Here is an 18,082-nt window from a genome sequence, read left to right as displayed (position 1 = left end):
AGCCTTCTTCCAAACACAACTTCAGCTTCTAGCTCAACCCAAAACATTTCCTTCACTATTTCTCCTCACCCAGCGCCTACACATATAATTTCTCCACGAATACCACCAAAATACTCTATTAAACCAAAAGCTTTGCAAGTCACATTGACGCCCAATATCCAACCGCCTGCACTCGTAACACCCTTCACTAAAAGCCAACAAAATCAGCTAGCGGTATGCCCATACAAGAGATCGAGAAATAAACAAATGCTATTAATTGGGATGACTCGAATAAAGAGCTCCACAATTTAAGGAGAATTGTTGAAGAAGAGATGCGTGCACGAAATATCCAAAGTTTAAGATATGAAAGCTTGTGCATGCTTCCAAATGTTGAGTTGCCGCCAGGATTCAAAGTGCCAAACTTCAACACTTTCAATGGCAGAGGAAATCCTGTCACGCACTTGAAGGATTATTGTAGCAGATTAATGGGAATTGGACAAAATGAAGCCATACGAATGAAATTATTCATTCAGAGCCTATCAGGGCTAGCATTAGATTGGTACACAAAACAAGACTTTCGCAAATGGTACAACTGGGAGGACATGGCCCACGACTTTGTAGAACAATTCAAGTTTAACATCGGGGTTAGTCCAAATCTTTATGATATGCGTGAGATAGAAAGAATGCCACATGAGTCTTTTCAGGAATATGCCATCCGATGGAGATTGGAAGCTTAAAAAATATGCCCTCCATTGCTCGAGAATGAGTTGATTTCAACTTTCATCCAAATGCAAAAGGGCATATATTATGAAAAGTTGTTATGTGCGCAGTTACGTGATTTTTCTGATCTAATTCAAGTTGGAAAGCAAGTAGAAGCGGGCGTTCGAGCAGGAAGAATTGTTGACACTTCATCAGTACAAGCAACTTTTCAAGCTGAGACATTCAACAACTTGCAAGGCAAAAAGAGAGAAACCGACTCAGCTGTCAGGTCTACGTATCAGCCGCAATCACGACAGAACCATCAAGTTTTGCGTCATCATATATCTCTTCACCAACGAGGCTTTCAATATCAACCCGATCAAGCACAATCTAGGACATTTTAGGCTCGTCCGCCTTTAATAGGACATTTTAGACTCGTCCGTCTTTAATTGGACATTGTAGGCTCGTCGGCCTTTAATTGGACATTGTAGGCTCGTTCGCCTTTAATAATAGGATCAAACTAGGCAATGTACGAGCTCTCCTCACTGCATCATGGATATTCACTACTGCAAATCAAGCATCGCATCAAACTTTTCACTCCGCGCCAGTTTTTTTTAATAATTATAGATCAAGCACCGCATATAGGCTTGTCCGTCTTTAATTGGACATTTTAGGTTTGTTCGCCTTTAATTGAACATTTTAGGCTTGTCCGCCTTTAATTGGACATTTTAGGCTTGTTCGCCTTTAATTGATCATCTTAGGTCTGTCCGCCTTTAATAGGATTTGATTATTTGGGTTTGTCCACCTTAAAATAGGACTTAATTATTTGGGTTTGTCCACCTTAAAATAGGACTTGATTATTTGGGTTTGTCCACCTTAAAATAGGACTTGATTATTTGAGTTTGTTCACCTTAAAATAGGGCTTGATTATTTAGGTTGTCCACCTTATAATAGGATTTAATTATTTATTTAGGTTTGTCCACCTTATAATAGAACTTAATTATTGTATCTGGTTTGTCCACCTTAAAACTGGACGCAATATTATTAGGTTTGTCCGCTTTACAATAGGACTTAATCATTTTATTTGGGTTCGTCCGCCTTATAATAGGACTTGATTAATTTATTTGGGGCATGTCCGCCTTAAAATTGGACATATTAAGTTTTACAAAAGTGCACTGATGTTACACTTTCACTTGCACTATTTTTACCTCGAATAATTTTTGTACTAATCTCGCACTAGTACTACTTTTATCTCAAATATTTTGTACTAATCTCGCACTAGTAATACTTTTATCTCAAATATTTTGTATTGATCTCGCACTTGCACAACTTTTATCTTAAATATTTTGTACTAATTTCACATTTGTACAACTTTTATCTCAAAATATTGTGTACGAATCTCGCACATGCACTATTGCTTTCAAATGCACTGCACAAATGTTTTCAAACGCATTGCATTCAAATACCCTGCAAACGCACTGCATAAATGCTTCTAAACGCACCGCACATGTATTGCATTATTACTTTCAAATGCCCTGCAAACGTACTGCATCAATGCTCGCAAACGCACTGCACATGCATTGCATTATTACTTTCAAATGCCCTGTAAACGCACTGCATCAATGCTCGCAAACGCACATGCAATGCATTATTACTTTCAAATGCCCTGCAAACACACTGCATCAATGCCCGCAAACGCACCGCACATGCATTGCATTATTACTTTCAAATGCCCTGCAAATGCACTGCATTAATGCTCGCAAACGCACCGCACAGCACTGCATTATTACTTTCAAGTGCCCTGCAAACGCACTGTATCACTGCTCGCAAACGCACCGCACATGCATTGCATTATTACTTTCAGATGCCCTGCAAGCGCACTGCATCAATGCTCGCAAACGCACTGCACATCTATTGCATTATTACTTTCAAATGCCTTGCAAACGCACCCCATTATGCCGGCTTCGAAAGCCTCATTTCTCATAAATCATTCGGCTTAAATATCTCATATTAATATCCGGTTTAAGGCCTCATTTTCATTAATCATCGCTAAAGGCATCATTCTCATGAATCATCGGCCTAGAACCTCATTTGCATTAGCCTCAGCAAAGGCTATCATTTATTTAAATCATTGCAGCTTTTTATGGGTTTATTTTACATCTCTTTACTTCCGATATTTATTTTACTGACTATTTTATCTAGTTTAAGTTTCGCAGGAGTTTTAGCACAACGTGGAACTTTATCTAAGGCAGTGAACTGGGCAATTTGTTGGGAAGGGTATTCAGACTTCCCGACAAGGATCAAGGGTCTACCTCAAACGCTCGACTCTAACCCCAAATATTCTGCTTACATCCAATATCCGATCATCGAGTCCCCTCACATTCATAGTTCAGAATTCTCGAGTTCGATCATAATACCCAGTGTCATCATAATTCGACACATATTTTTCAAAGATTCGCACCAATCGGGACTCGTTATTCATAGGTGTCGTAGTTATCCCAGAACTACACACGGCCTGATTCTCGTGCAGCCCGGGATATGTAGACAACTCGGAGACCGGAGTTCGGCCGCAATTCTCTCAAATTTTCGTTACCCTTAATCTCCCAAAATTCTTTTAGTCGGGACAAAATAGGCTACTAAGTCAACGTCTTTGCCCGAAAATTCTTTCATCATTACCGGCCAAAGAGGGACAAGTTGTTGACACCCAATTTTGTCCCGCCTTTCTTCCAAAATATTTATTTACACTTCTAATACTTTTGAAAACTTAAAGAATAGTTATTTATTACAATTATAAGCTTTCTATTAATATCGTCATTCTTCATTATCCAAATGTAGTCAATTATTATTATTATTATTATTATTATTATTATTATTATTATTATTATTATTATTGCGATCACTTAATATTATCGTCATGATCACTTTTAACATTTCTATTTGTCGTTTTACGCAAAACGCATTGCATTTATTTTATACAATTAAACGATAGCATTTACTTATTTTATTTTATTTTAACTTTTAAATATTATCGCACAAATATTACGATATCATATAATTTTCATTTGAATGCAAATAAATATATTTTTATATTTAGTAATATTTTGGCACGTGTTAATATATAATTAAATAAAGAGTGTCTTTCATTCAAATTTAGAAGTCAAAGAAATTAAAGGAAGAAAAGAAAAGTCCACGCCCAAGGCCCATATTTTCAGCCCAAGTTGGCTCTAATATTCAGCCCAAACTAAGCCTATTCAGATCAGCCCAAAAGGGCCTCTAAAGCCACTATTGAAGAGTAAATCTAGACCATTTAATAAAAATGATCTGATGGACCTTATCAAGTCTGATTTTAAATCCTATTTCAGCTAGGGTTTCATTTGGTAAGGGGCAGCTGCGCCTCTTTGCCTCTTCCTCCCATTTCCTCTCTTAGAAAAAATGCCAAACTCCTTCAGCCGAAAGTGAACTTTGTTTTCACCATTTTTGTGCAGAGGGGACTTTTCTAGGTGCGTCTCTATATCGTTTTCCCGTTTTCATGCTTCAAGGTATGACAAATCTCTCCATTCCAGTCAAGGTATCACCATATCGGGTAAGACGTCCAAATCCAACGTTCAAATTCAAACACTCGTGTTGACCAAGTCTCAAGCATGGTGTTCAAAATCCCGCCTAAAGCAAACACTAATTTTCTACTCCTATAAATACTACTTTGGACTCCAGCAAAAGAAAGAAAAAAAAAGTTTTTGGACACCATCAAAAATCTCTATAAGACTTCTATTTTTTAAAACAAAATCGGCTAAGACTTTTATTTTTTTCAGTCTCGTTTGCTTGTGTTTTTTTTTTAAACTATCCTAGTATTTTTGCTCTCTGTTCGACGAGCCTTGCTCGAAGGGGGGAACTTTTTTTGGAGCAGCCACTTCTCTTGTTGAAACCATTACCTCCTTCTTTTTTTTTTCTTTCTTTCTCAAAGTATTTAGTATCTTGGATCTGAGCGTCGTTCGTTTTTTAGGGTAAGTCGGAGATCCAAAAGCCCCGTTCACTGCACCGCAAAAAGGTCGGTAAACCGTCCTTTCTTGTTCCATTGTAATTTTCGATACATTTAAGATTCTCTGTATACTGTGCATCGTCGTTAGTTTTTTTCCAGCGTTGTTTATTTTTGTACTATGAAAAGAGATATCCGACGTGTTTATTCTAAATCTTTGGTGGTGTGAGTATGAGTCTACATTTTGTGTTTGCTGCTTCATTAGGAGTATTTTGTTAGTTGCTGTCTATATGGAAATGATTTTATTAGGATTCATATTTTTTTTTTAAAAGCATTTGACTCTTATAGAGAATGCCTTTATTTGAAGTTGATGTACGAACAAGTGCCAATCAATATACTTAAATGTCTTTGATGGAATGTACGGTCCTCTGTTTCACCGTAATGTTAAAGTATTGAACTTCATATATTAGTTCCCATCTTAATGTATTAATATAGTTTCATTATTTCATCATTGTTTTGTTAGAAGGTTTTAGGATGATTCTTTTAGTCACAGTCCTTTTTTGCAAGAGTTAGACAAAAGTGGAAAGTCAAGTCTATCAAAAGCCTAAACCTCTTTCATGGTTTTTTTTCTTTACTGTTAAATATGATATTCTATTTGGAGTATGTATAACCACACTTGTTTTGTTAAATGTTTAGGAATCATGTTTAATAAGGTTTTCCTGGTTATATATTCTTTAGCTGCTATGGTTGTAAATCGTTTTCGTATTTGGCTTTGAGTGTTTTTTTTTAATAGCCCTTATGAGGCTGCCGCTAATCTTTATTTATTTTTCTTTACATGTCTACTTTTGAGCAAATGGAGTCTTAATTCGGGACATACTCTCGACATATCCGTGCTTGGAGTTGTCGTTCATCATCTTCCCTAGAATGCCCGGAACAACGAGAAAACTTGCAAAACATTTGGGGTCGCCTATGGCGTCCTTTCTTCTTTATCGTTCATTATATCTCTTTAGGGATTATTAGCTTATCTGTGTGTGATTTGATTTTATCTCAAGTTTGAGATTGTCTATTATGACCCTTTTTTTTATTTTTTTATTTTTTTATTTTTTACGTTAGATTAGTAACTAAGTTTATTTAATTATTCGGGATCGTTAATCTAATTGGTTAAAAGACATATCGAATTTTCAGCATTTTTTGGTCATTTCAATCATAAGTCATCTCCTTCTTCTATAATGTTTAAGACAAGTTCAAATTTTAAAAAGGGTTGTTGAACATTCCTTCGGGGCATATTTTCCCATCTTAAAGTTTTTAATCTCATAAGTCTTTTGCGAATTAATCGGATTGAGTTTACGCGAGCTTAAAGTTTTGAGATTATATTGAGTTTGGTAGCTGCTATTTCTTTTTCTTTCTTCTTCCATAAATGAGTTAAACAAGTTTTAAGGCAAAATAGTTTCCTAAAAGTCTGAATCTAAACCAAATCTCTAAATTTTAGTGGAGTTAGCAAACTATTGAAATTGTTATCCCATTCTAAACCCACTTCTACCTAACTTTGGGTTAATTATTTATTTTCTGTAAATGGTTTTACCTTTCTCTAATTCATTTAAGAGGTTGAAGTTTAGCTTGCTTGGAAAAAATGACGTTCTCGAATTTTTGTCCATGCTATTTCGAATATCCATTGAGAATCAAGATTTTTCTTAAATTCAACCATGAAGTTTTTCAAATGACACTTAACTTTAACATACTATTTTTTTCCTTTTTCCATGTTTTAATCTTTAGCGTAATTTTAATTTGACGAGTAGTATTCTTATAATAATATTTTACACTTGTTAATTATAAGTTAGTTTCCTTAAATACTTAGAGTATCTAAACGCTATTTTCATACGTATTTGGATCATGCATTAATTAACCTAAGTTTGACCGGATAACCGTAGTTAACGGATTCTAGAGGATGCCTAACCCCTCCCTTTAGAATAATCAGAACCCTTACCTAGAATTAAAATTTAAGCAGACCATTAACGGGGTTTAGTTAGCTTTACCTTAGTTAATAATTAGGTGTCCTAATTAACCTTAAAATCAATTAGGTGCGACTCTTTAAAATAAAGCAAAATAGGAATCTCCAATATGTTGTACTCTACTTTAACCCGTTTAAATGAGTATAACAAGGTTTAGTCAGAGGATCTGCCAAATTCATTTCTGACTTTACATAATCTATGGAAATAATTCCATCTCTCAGCATATGCTTTATCACATTATGTCTCAAACGTAAGTGTCTATTTTTTCCATTAAAAGATTTATTTTTCGCTACAGCTATCGCTGCTTGAAAATCGCAATGTATAGACACAGAAGGTATTGGTTTTATTCGTATTGAAATACTTGCTAAGAAGTTTCTCAACCACTCAGCCTCATTAACAACCAACTCCAAAGCAACAAATTCAGATTCCATAGTTGATTTTGCAATTATGGTTTGTTTGGCTGATTTCCATGTTATGGCGCCCCCACAAAGGGTAAACACATAACCACTAGTATATTTTGTCTCATCTGAATTAGAGATCCAGTTAGCATCACTGTATCCTTCTAATATAGCGGGAAATCCACTATATTTAATACCGTAGTTCATAGTACCTCTCAAATATTTCAAAAGTCTTCTTAATGCATTCCAATGGTCATTGTTAGGATTATGAGTATATCTACTCTATCTACACACTGCATAAGCTATATCAGATCTAGTAAAATTCATCAAATGCATTGAACTACCAATAATTTAAGCATAATAATTTTGAGAAATAGGTTCTCCATGATCCTTTTCAAGTGATTATTAGAATCAAAAGGAGTGCTCACAGGTACCACATCAAAATTTTCAAACTTTCTAAGAACTTTTTCTACATAATGTCCTTGAGTTAACATCAACCCATCATTGTCTCTAATTATTTTTATGCCCAAAATAACACTTGCTTCTCCCATATCTTTCATGCCAAAATTTGAAGATAAAATTTTTTTGGTAACATTTACTATATCAAGATTAGAACCAAAAATAAGCATGTCATCCACATAAAGACATATAATAACACAATGACCATCAACAAGTTTTGTAAAAACACATTTGTCTACTTCAACAGAGATAAAATCATTACTTAACAAAACTTCATCAAATGTTTCGTGCCATTGTTTCGGAGCTTGTTTTAAACCATATAGAGACTTTATTAATTTACAAACTTTATTTTCTTGACCAGCCACTACACAACCTTTGGGTTGTTCCATATAAATTTCCTCCTCTAAATCAACATTTAAAAACGCAGTTTTAACATCCATTTGGTGAATAAATAATTTGTGAATAGATGTCAATGCAAATAAAACACGAATAAAGGAAATTCTAGTCACTGAAGCATAAGTATCAAAATAATCATATTTGTTTTTGAGTAAAGCCTTTAGCAACAAGTCCAACTTTTATCAATAGAACCATCAGGATTATATTTCCTTCTGAAAATCCATTTACAATCAATGGGTTTAGATCCCGGAGGTAAATCAACTAATTCCCAAGTATTATTTTGTAAAATGGAGTTTATTTCAGATTTGATGGCTTCTTTCCAATGAAATGCATGAGAAGAAGAATTGCTTCAGAAAAAAGTTAAAGGATCATTATCAACAATATAAGTGTAAAAATCATTACCAAAAGATTTTTCTATCCTTGTCCTTTTACTTCTCCTCAAATCCTCATTTTCAAAATCATTTTGGAAAACAGGAACACTAAAAGTACTTTCTTTTTGAAAAGTAGGAACATGAGAAATATTATCACGTTTTAAAGGAAAAATATTCTCAAAGAACTCAACATTTTTTGTTTCTACTATAGTGTTGCGTTCAATCACATCACTGTTGATTACAAGAAATCTATATACAGTACTATTAATAGCATAACGAACAAACATACAATCAAAAATCTTAGACCCTATTTTTTTTTTTTTTTTTTTTAGGATCAGGTAACATAACCTTGGCAAGACACTTACTTTCAAATATTTTAAGTTAGGAGGATAAACTTTCTACAATTCATAAGGAGTTTTTCCAGATTTCTTGTAAGGAATTCTATTTTGTAAATGATAAGCATACAAAATAGTTTCACCCCAAAGATTGTCAGGTGCACATGAACTAACCAACATGCAATTCATCATTTCTTTTAAAGCCCTATTTTTCCGTTTAGCTACCCCATCTGATTCCGGTTATGGAGGCGTAACTTCATGAATAATTCCTTCCTTTTCACAAAATTCATTAAACAAAATATATTCTCCACCTCTGTCAGATCTTAGTCTTTTGATCTTCTTATTCAATTGATTTTCTACTTCAGATTTATACAATAAAAACATTTCAAAAGCTTCATCTTTATTTTCATCAAATATACTTTTGTATATCTAGAGAAGTCATCTATAAATGTGACGTAATATCCTTTGCCACCTCTAGTCATAGTTTGTTTCAAGTCTCCCAAATCAGTGTGCACTAAATCCAATAAATCAGATTCTCTAAAGACAGAAGCACACGATTTCTTAAATTGTTTAGTTTCAGCACAAATTTCACACTTATCAATACGTGAAAAATTAACATTCGAAATAAGGCCTTCAGAATGCATTTTATTAATATAAGATGAACTAACATGTCCAAGTCTAGCATGCCATAAATCAAAAGAATCAATCAAATAAGCAGAAGTAAGCAGAAGTACTACTTTTTTCATTCTCAACATGAGAAACATTGAGTACAAATAAGCGATGGTTACAATATCCTTTGCCCACAAAACCATTATTTTTCATTAAAGCAACCTTATTATATTCAAATAAAACCTTCACTCCAGGTTTTTCTAATAATCCCATAAAAATCAAATTGGCTCGGATATTAGGAACATGCAATACTTCAGTTAAAGCCAAAGTTTTTCTAGATGTGAGTTTAAGAAGAACTTTTCCTTTTCCAAGAACTTTAGTGGTTCTTGAATCACCAAGAAAGTTTTCTCCTCTATTGACTTGGGTGTAAGACACAAAATTATTTTTATTGGCATAAATATGCCTAGTAGCACCAGAGTCTATTACCCAGTCACTCACACTGATCTCAATGTTCTCTCGGGAAATGACCGCAAAAAATAATATCACCTGCTTCATCCAAATTAATTTTTGACTCGGCAGGATTGTCAATTTTCCCAAGACTTTCCTTGAAAGTTTTATTAATAACTTTGGGCTTGTAACCATGTTTATTTTCATTAAAAAAGAGTAGGGATATACTTACATACTTTAGTAGCATAATTTCAAAAGTTGAGTAGTTTAGCGAAGACAATTATAGTTGAAATTATAACAAGAGTATAACCTCCAACGCCAAAAGTTTTACTAGCCAGCCATGATTTGTAATCACAACAACAAGTAAATGTCCACCCGATCACATCACTAATCTTGTACACTTCACTCTTGGATACACCATAAAGTATCAAAATCATCAAGAACATAAACAAGACTTTCTTCAACAAAACAAGGTTAGATTTTCCGTGCTTCATGACAACAAGAATTATCCTTAAGATTGTTGTAAAATTATTGTAAAAAATACGAAAATACTAAGAAATTCTTAAAAGCTTGAGGCGTGTCGAAGACACTATCCTTAAGGATAATTCACTCGGTGTAGGTGTATCCCCAAGATTCAACAAGCTCTTCTAGTACAAAATTATGAGCCAAAATCTAATAAAGATTTCACAAAATAATAACCCAACAAAAGAAATAAGAATAAGAAGAATTATTTTCTCTTGGTATTTTCTTATATACAAAATGAACATATACAAAGGTATATTTATGTCACGACCCAAGTTACCGATCGTGTGGGCACCTACCTTATTATCACTAGTAGGCGAACCCTTACCCATTAATCCATTAATCATTAGGCAATTTCAACTTATTTAATCATTTATTAACAGTCAATAGATAAGTGAATGAATGAATAAATAACACAAGTCATAACTAATAGATAATATAAATGCGGAAGTCTTAACTATTACACTCCCAAAATCTGAAAGTCATCGTACAAGGACTCTAACTAACAATGTCTAAAGAATGAAGTATATCTCAAATGTAATAACAACGAATGTCTAGAATAAAAATAGACATCTGGAAAAAGAGAGCTTCAGATGGCATGGCATGGGTAGAAGCTCACCCTCGTATCTGATCGAGCAAACTAGCTTCAAGCTAGAGATGTAGCCTGGATGAAATCTCTAGAACACAATGTGCACTCAAAAATGGTGCAGCAAGGTAATATCAGTACAAACACTATGTACCGGTAAGCATCATAGGTCGACTAAGTTTAGTTCACGCATATAAGTATAAAATCAACAAGATAAACAGATAAGAACTTAACCCTCAAATTCAAGTCACAGAATATCTCATAACAGAATCACAGCCTAAGATGAAGCTTCTTGTTACACCTCGGAAAAGTCCCCGTACATGTACAAGGAATAGAACGACAAGGGTATGAGTGTGGGGTGTTTTACTAAGTAAGGGGTGATGATTCGTGAAATTTTTGGAAATGAAAAGGTTATGGAATTTTATTCAGCATAGTGGTCGTGAAGTGGTATACGGCCCGTAAAGTGATTTACGGACCGTAAACCACCATCGTCCTCCAGCCTTTCAAGTTTTAACTTTCTGTTAAGTGGTGAAATGCTTAAATACGACTTGGAATACGGCTCGTAAACTGGTTTACGGACCGTAAACCTCGATCGTAAACAGCAATATTCTTCAGCCAACTTCTCTGTTTTGGACATGCTTAAATACGATTTGGAATACGGCCCGTAAACTGGTTTACGGACCGTAAACCTCGATCGTAAACTGCAATATTCTTCAGCCAACTTCTCTGTTTTGGACATGCTTAAATACGACCAGGGAGGACGGCTCGTAAACCAGTTTACGGCTCGTAAACCAATTTACGGCTCGTAAACTGTGGTTTACGACCACTGTTCACCCCGACTGGAATTCATTAAAGACCAGATTTTGAATTAATAAAGGGGACCAAGGCTTGATTTTATTTCATTATGCATCTACACCATTCAAGAACACTCTAGAAGCTCTCCAAATATTCATCCACAAAATTCAAGAGATCAAAGGGGAACCAAGATCATCAACATCTAATTCATGAAAGCAAGTGCATAAGACTCTATTGGAAGTCATCTTCTTTAAGAAATCTCAAAAGGGTTGAAATGGGGTTTTGGTATAAAAAGAGTATTGTTGCTCAAGGCTTGTTCCACCATCATCCAAGGTATGTTTCATGACTATACCATATGGTTCAAGGTATTGGAAGGCTTAGATACTTGAAATGTATAAGAACATAGAAAATGGGCCTTGTATGGGTAAATAGTGGCACAATTGAATAGTGGTTGAATGGAGTCATGAATGTTGATAAGCTACGGTTGTGAATATGTTATAAATAACGACTAGACCATGAAATAAGTATTATATACGAGAAAACGTGATAACGAGCTATAACCATGAATGTGGAGAAATTGAAGGAAAATGGTAGATTTTTCTCAAAGTGTATCAGTGATGATTGTTGAAAGTAATATTGTGAGTGTCGTTACGAATGTATGAGAGTGGAAATGAAACATGGGGAAAGTATTAGAAATGAAGGGAGTGCTACCCAATTTTCCTTAGAAATGGTAGTCCGTTCTTGTAATTACTTAGCTAACGACGACATGAATTCTCTTGAAGGTATACGAGTGCATTAGGGGAGAACGAGCAAGCAATAAGAATTGTAAACGTCGAAGGTATGTGAGGCTATTCCCTTTCTTTCAAAGGCATGATCCCTAGCTTACGATTTCATAAATGCTCCCATCTTTTCCTTGCTATCAAAGGTTAAATAATCTGAGATTCCAAAGCACGATTTCCTTCTTGATATTTCATAAATGTTTTCCAAAGTACTCCTATTTTTCGAAACCAAAGGTTGCGATTATGTGAGCGTTATGATAACGACCGTGGATATTGTTTTCAATAACAATGATGATGTCAAAAGTGAAAGTATCATTATGCTGACCATGATGAGAGCAAATCTTATGTTTAAAAGGTTCAAGTTCACGATTTCAAGGACTATATGAGAACGTTGAGCTATTTACTGATTTCTCAATTTATTCATGGATGGTGACTTTATTTCTAAATCTTCCAAAGTATATGAATGGATGCCTTATGAAGTTCATGATTTTATTCTATGCTTTCTTTTAATTCTATTCTTCATTGATAGTCTCGCCTTATAATAATTGCTCCTTCAAGGCGAGACAAAGCGACGATGATTACTCCATAACACAATCGGAGGCTTTCGACCTTACGTCACTCCAACGTACTTACAGCTTTTCCTTGGGATCTCCAACATGCCATGTATATTATGTATGTATATATATATGATATGAAAATGTTTTCAGGGGAAAGGGGGAAAGGTGAGGCGCTATAGACGCATAGCTACCTGTACAGCTGGCATATCATGATTCCATCCCGGGGGGTATATGGGTTATGGATCGGGCCGTACGTTCCTCGGCACTAACTTATTATATTTATGGATCGGGTCGTACGTTCCTCGGCACTAACATATGATGACATATGGATCGGGCTGCGCGTTCCGCAGCAATGTACTATATGATGCTTTATGAGTATGCATGCATGGATCCGCCTTAAGAGGCAAGCAGTTATCGATTATCTCCTTGTACTTACTTTATTTTCTTATTCTTACTTATTTCTTGATGTATGCCTCACATACTCAGTACAATGTTCGTACTGACATCCTTTTCTTTGGATGTTGTGTTCATGCCCACAGGTAGACGGGAAAGCGGTCCAGACTGATAGGAGTCACTAGCCGAGCTGAAGAGCACTCCATCTTCCGGAGGTGCTAGTTGGTTGTTCCTTTTGTGTATATATTTGTATGTCACTCAATAGAGGCTCATAGATGCTCGATGTGGGTTGTGTGGTTCCACAACATGGGTAGTACACATGTGTATAAGTATATTGAAATATGTTTTTGTATCAACGCGTTATATTTTTGTAATGAAAAACAAATCCTCTTTTTAAAGTTAACCGGTAATAGATGAATGATTGTTAAATGGGTTAGGTAAATGATAGTACGAGCGGTGCTCGGTGGTTAGTCCCGGGTACCCGTCGCGGCCCCTAGCCTGGTCGTGACAGAAGTGGTATCAAAGCAGTTCGTCCTAGGAAGTGTGTACGAGCCGTGTCTAGTAGAGTCTTGTTTATCGGTGTGTTGTGCACCACATCTATAAACAGGAGGCTACCGGGCATTTAGGAAACATGACCATCATTCTTCTTAATAGATCGTGCGATACAGCTGTGTTATAAGACTATCTCTCCCCTAACGGTGCGTTGTCATTTCAGCAGAACCGATGAAGGGAAAAGCTACGACGGCCCAGAAGGGCAAGACGGTGGTTGAAGAAGGGCGTGATCGAGAGCCGTCTACGGATATGGAGGAGGGCGAACCCCAGAATAACGCCCCACTTCGATTTTCCCATACCTCGCCCACTTTTAAGGTTCAGAGGGAAGCCTGGATCTTAGCTCCAGTACCCCCGCGGGCCAAGAGATGAGACAGGCCATTCTTTTACTGACTCAATTGGTAGCCGCTCAGACTCAGCGGCAGAATGCGAGTCACGATGACAGGGGTTGGAGAAAGGGAGCTAATTCCTTTGGGTCTGACCGTGAGATTAGAGATACACCTCCACAGTCTCCCAGACCCAGATTTGATGGACCTGCTTATTCAAGGTCATCCCAGAGTCTCAGAGTTTCTCGTTCTCGGGTTCAGGGTGATTCCGGTCAGAAGAGGTCACCAGTACTGTTATGTTCCGTGTTTTTGTATAATTGGAAATCGAGAAATAATTAAGTTTTGTGTGTTATAAGGAAATATTTTGATTTTAGTGAATATGACTATGTTGATTATGGAATCATTAATGTTAAGACATCGGGGAAGGCCGAGGGTAAATTTGGAATTTCGAAAATTAGTTTCGGGAATTACAAAACGGGACTTTTATGAATTGGGCCAAGAAAGTTGAAACAAGAATTGAGGCCCAAGTCTTTGGGGTGGCCGGCCACTTTGGCTTGGCCCAAGACCCACTTTGAATGGTCATGTGATCATCACATGACCTATTTTGGGATATATATCATCTTAGCCTTAGTAATTATCTAGAACAAAACAAAAAAATTCAAGAACACCTCAAAGTGAGGCTCTCGGCCGAGAATGAGAAAGAGAGAAAGAAAAATTTTCCTAGCTTGTGTTGTGATCCAAAAATCTTGATTTTTGCATAGTTGTGAAGTACTCAAGACCCTCTTCAACGGGGTATAATTAGTTTGGCACAAGAACTCCGTTTACGACAAGTCGGGTTTTCAAGAAAAGGTAAGAATTTTGCCCCTTTAATGTTATAGAATTGATATGAATATGTTAAGGATTGAGAATAGACGAGAATCCCGTAACTTTGATGTATATAAAAAGTCGTGGGTGTGTGTGTGTTTGGTGTTGGAGCCGTGGCACTTATGTAGTGTAAAGTGATATGAATTGATCTTGTTTAGTTTGTATAATGTGTCGTTGTGGCTTTTATGTCGTAAATGATTGATTGATGAATTGGATTGGCGTTGGAAAATGATTTCGGAACGTTATCGGAAAGTGTATACCTTTGGTATAGTTGTGTATATCATTGTATGTCTAAGGTGCTAAAGACTTTAAATATGATTTATGGTTGATGTTAATGAATTCGGAATGAAACGACGCAAGTTAGAATGTTCGTCGTGACTTTTGGTGTTTTGAAAGAATTATGGAAAGTAATGGATTTTGGGCAATTTCGTGTATGGCTTGGAATGTATTTGGAATGTGATGGCATAATCTTGAATGAGTAAATGAATACAATAATATGGATATAGATTTGGAATTTTGAAGTTTGAATGAAAGATTTCCAACTTGCGTAGTAAGGTAGACTTTTGAAGTTTGAATATAGTTTATATTGTTTGATGATGTTTGGGTTGTTGTTGTTGATGTATTTTGAGCCGAGCTAAGTCTCGGGGGTGTTAGATTTATAGGGGAAATGCTGCCAAAATTTCGGTAGACAAAAATGAAGCTAATGGCATTTTTAAGCCTAAGAATCTCAATTGGTAACTTTGACCATTTGCAGATTTCAGAAGAAACGGGACTTGACTTTTGGGAGAGCATACGTCGTCTGTAAGGTATGTAAAGCTTCCCACTTCTTCATTTGGCATGTCTTAGTGTGATAGGCGAATATTGGAACTTCCGGAGCATTTCTGCTCCTCGAAACCCGATCCACAGAAAAGTTACTATTCATTCAATTCAATTGAAGCCTAAGGGCTCTATTTTGGCTAGGATGCCACCAATCGTCCGAAACCTATCGAAATGTGGTTGGGTAATTTAGAAATGATTATGTATGACCTTTTGGCCCCTAAATGTTCGTAAATTATGTTCGCCACCTCAATTTGACTCGAGGTGGGCCCGCTAACCCCGAGACGCCCTATTTGTCTTATTGGGCTATCTTTGTGAATAAAGTTTGATATGATACTTTTGATTTTGGAACTCCCTCCTATGAGATATATTTGGAATATTATGATATGCTAAGTTACGTTTTGAGCCATACGTACCATTTTGGAAACTTTTGTGAAACGGATCTTTGTATCGACTAAGTATTCGCTTATTTTGTGCTATGGAACGATTTGTAAAACTATTATGTTTTGAAAGACTATTTTGAAGTATGATTTGCATTTGTTTGCTCACGACTCCGCTCGTGCCTTATTATGACTTCGTTCACCGGTTCCCGGGCCGGTTATGATTCGTGCGCCTTACGATAATTCGGCCGTATGCTGTGTTACGGTTCCCGAGGCTTCACCATAGGGCCGGGTTCCGTTTGGAGTTATGCTGTGATATGGCTCGTGATGCGATACGCTCACCTATGTTTGTGTTTGTGTTCGGGGATACGGAGATTTGAAACCTTCTGGTGTTATGCTGTGTGTGGCGCCAGCGTCGGAGTGGCGACCACGTTCTTAAGCGTTTGCATGATTTCGTTTGCATTATGTATACGTATATGATTTTGATACGGATTTTGACATCCCGATTTGTACTCCACTTTGTTATCTGATTTGCTTTCAGTTTTGATCCATATTTCTGTACTCCGTGCTTTACATACTCAGTACATATTTCGTACTGACCCCCTTTCTTCGGGGGCTGCGTTTCATGCCCGCAGGTGCAGATATTGGTGATCCTCCACAGTAGGCTTCCCTCCTTGCTATTCCGGGAGTACTCCTCTTTGATCCGGAGTCCACTTTTGGTACAGACTCCTTCTGCTTTGTATATGTTCGGTATATTTGACTATTTGGGTACGGCGGGGCCCTGTCTCGCCATATGTCTTTGTTTTGAATTCGTAGAGGCCTGTAGTCATATATGTGGGGTGAGGGTCCTGTATATGTTGGTTTGATTTCGTTTTCTGGTCTTAAAGCGGTCTGCTTGTTATGATGGCCCCAAATGGCCCTTATGCTTATGTTTGCACTTTTGACCGGCGATGTCTATTCCGCCGCCCAGTTTGTATTTGATTTGTGCGACCGCTTAAGACATATTTCGATAAGTTATGTTTGATATGACTTTTATGAAACTCTGAAATAAGTTTGGATTTGATAATAAACATGTGATTTGGTCTGGGTACCCAGATAGGGTGCCAGTCGCGGCCCACGGGGCTGGGTCGTGACAAGTACCACGATGTATTCAGTGTCGCAGGTTACATTGGGGACCGTGTCGCCGGGGCTCGGATGTTTGTTATGCCTGTGCTAGGCCAGGCCATTTAAAGCGAAATTGTCCATCGCTACGTGGTAAAAGTGAGGTTCGGACTACGGGAATGGTAACTGGCTCTTCATCATCGACACACCCTCCGAGGTCAGGGCCACAGGGGCTAGTAATCAGTGGTAGAAACCGAAGAACGCCTAGTCCAAGCGGATCCCAGCATCATACCCAGGCGTTAGCTGAACGACGGGATCCTGAGTCTTCCCCTGATATTACTCCAGGTATATTGTTAGCACCCTTTTATGATTAATGCGAACACATGTGCAGGTAAACCATATGGTAAATGCTATATGATTGACTAAAAAGGATAACAGGTTAAGTATGCCTACTTCGTGAGGCTATCCCATGTTATGAGCACGTAACGGGGACTGTAATGTAAAGTATAACGAGGAAACGCCTAAGGGCATATTAAGCTTTATATGAATGCAAGCGTGAAACCAGAAAGCGAACCAGGGAACAGTAAATGAGAAAGCTTGAAGGACCTTGATAGGGAAAACTCAGCGCAGGAATTCTTCAACGATCGAGACTATCGACAGAAAAAGGGGGAAGTCAAAGGGAATCAAAGTGAAGAGACATAGCAGAGTAGCAGTAGTCGTGCTTGGCATAATTAAAGGT

At 36.8% G+C, this 18,082-nt stretch overlaps 1 long non-coding RNA gene across 1 annotated transcript; it reads left to right on the top strand.

The window, feature by feature from the left end:
* Positions 1-4,056: 4,056 nt before the first annotated feature.
* Positions 4,057-5,849, top strand: LOC132607245 (uncharacterized). Its single transcript, XR_009570231.1, has 2 exons — positions 4,057-4,261; positions 4,679-5,849. It is a non-coding gene; the product is annotated as an uncharacterized LOC132607245 (long non-coding RNA).
* Positions 5,850-18,082: the final 12,233 nt, after the last annotated feature.

Source organism: Lycium barbarum, chromosome 1 (assembly GCF_019175385.1).
Source record: "Lycium barbarum isolate Lr01 chromosome 1, ASM1917538v2, whole genome shotgun sequence".
In the NCBI taxonomy this organism is placed as follows: Eukaryota; Viridiplantae; Streptophyta; class Magnoliopsida; order Solanales; family Solanaceae; genus Lycium; species Lycium barbarum.
The sequence above is the reverse complement of the archived record's forward strand: the minus strand, read 5'-3'. Positions and strand labels throughout refer to the sequence as shown.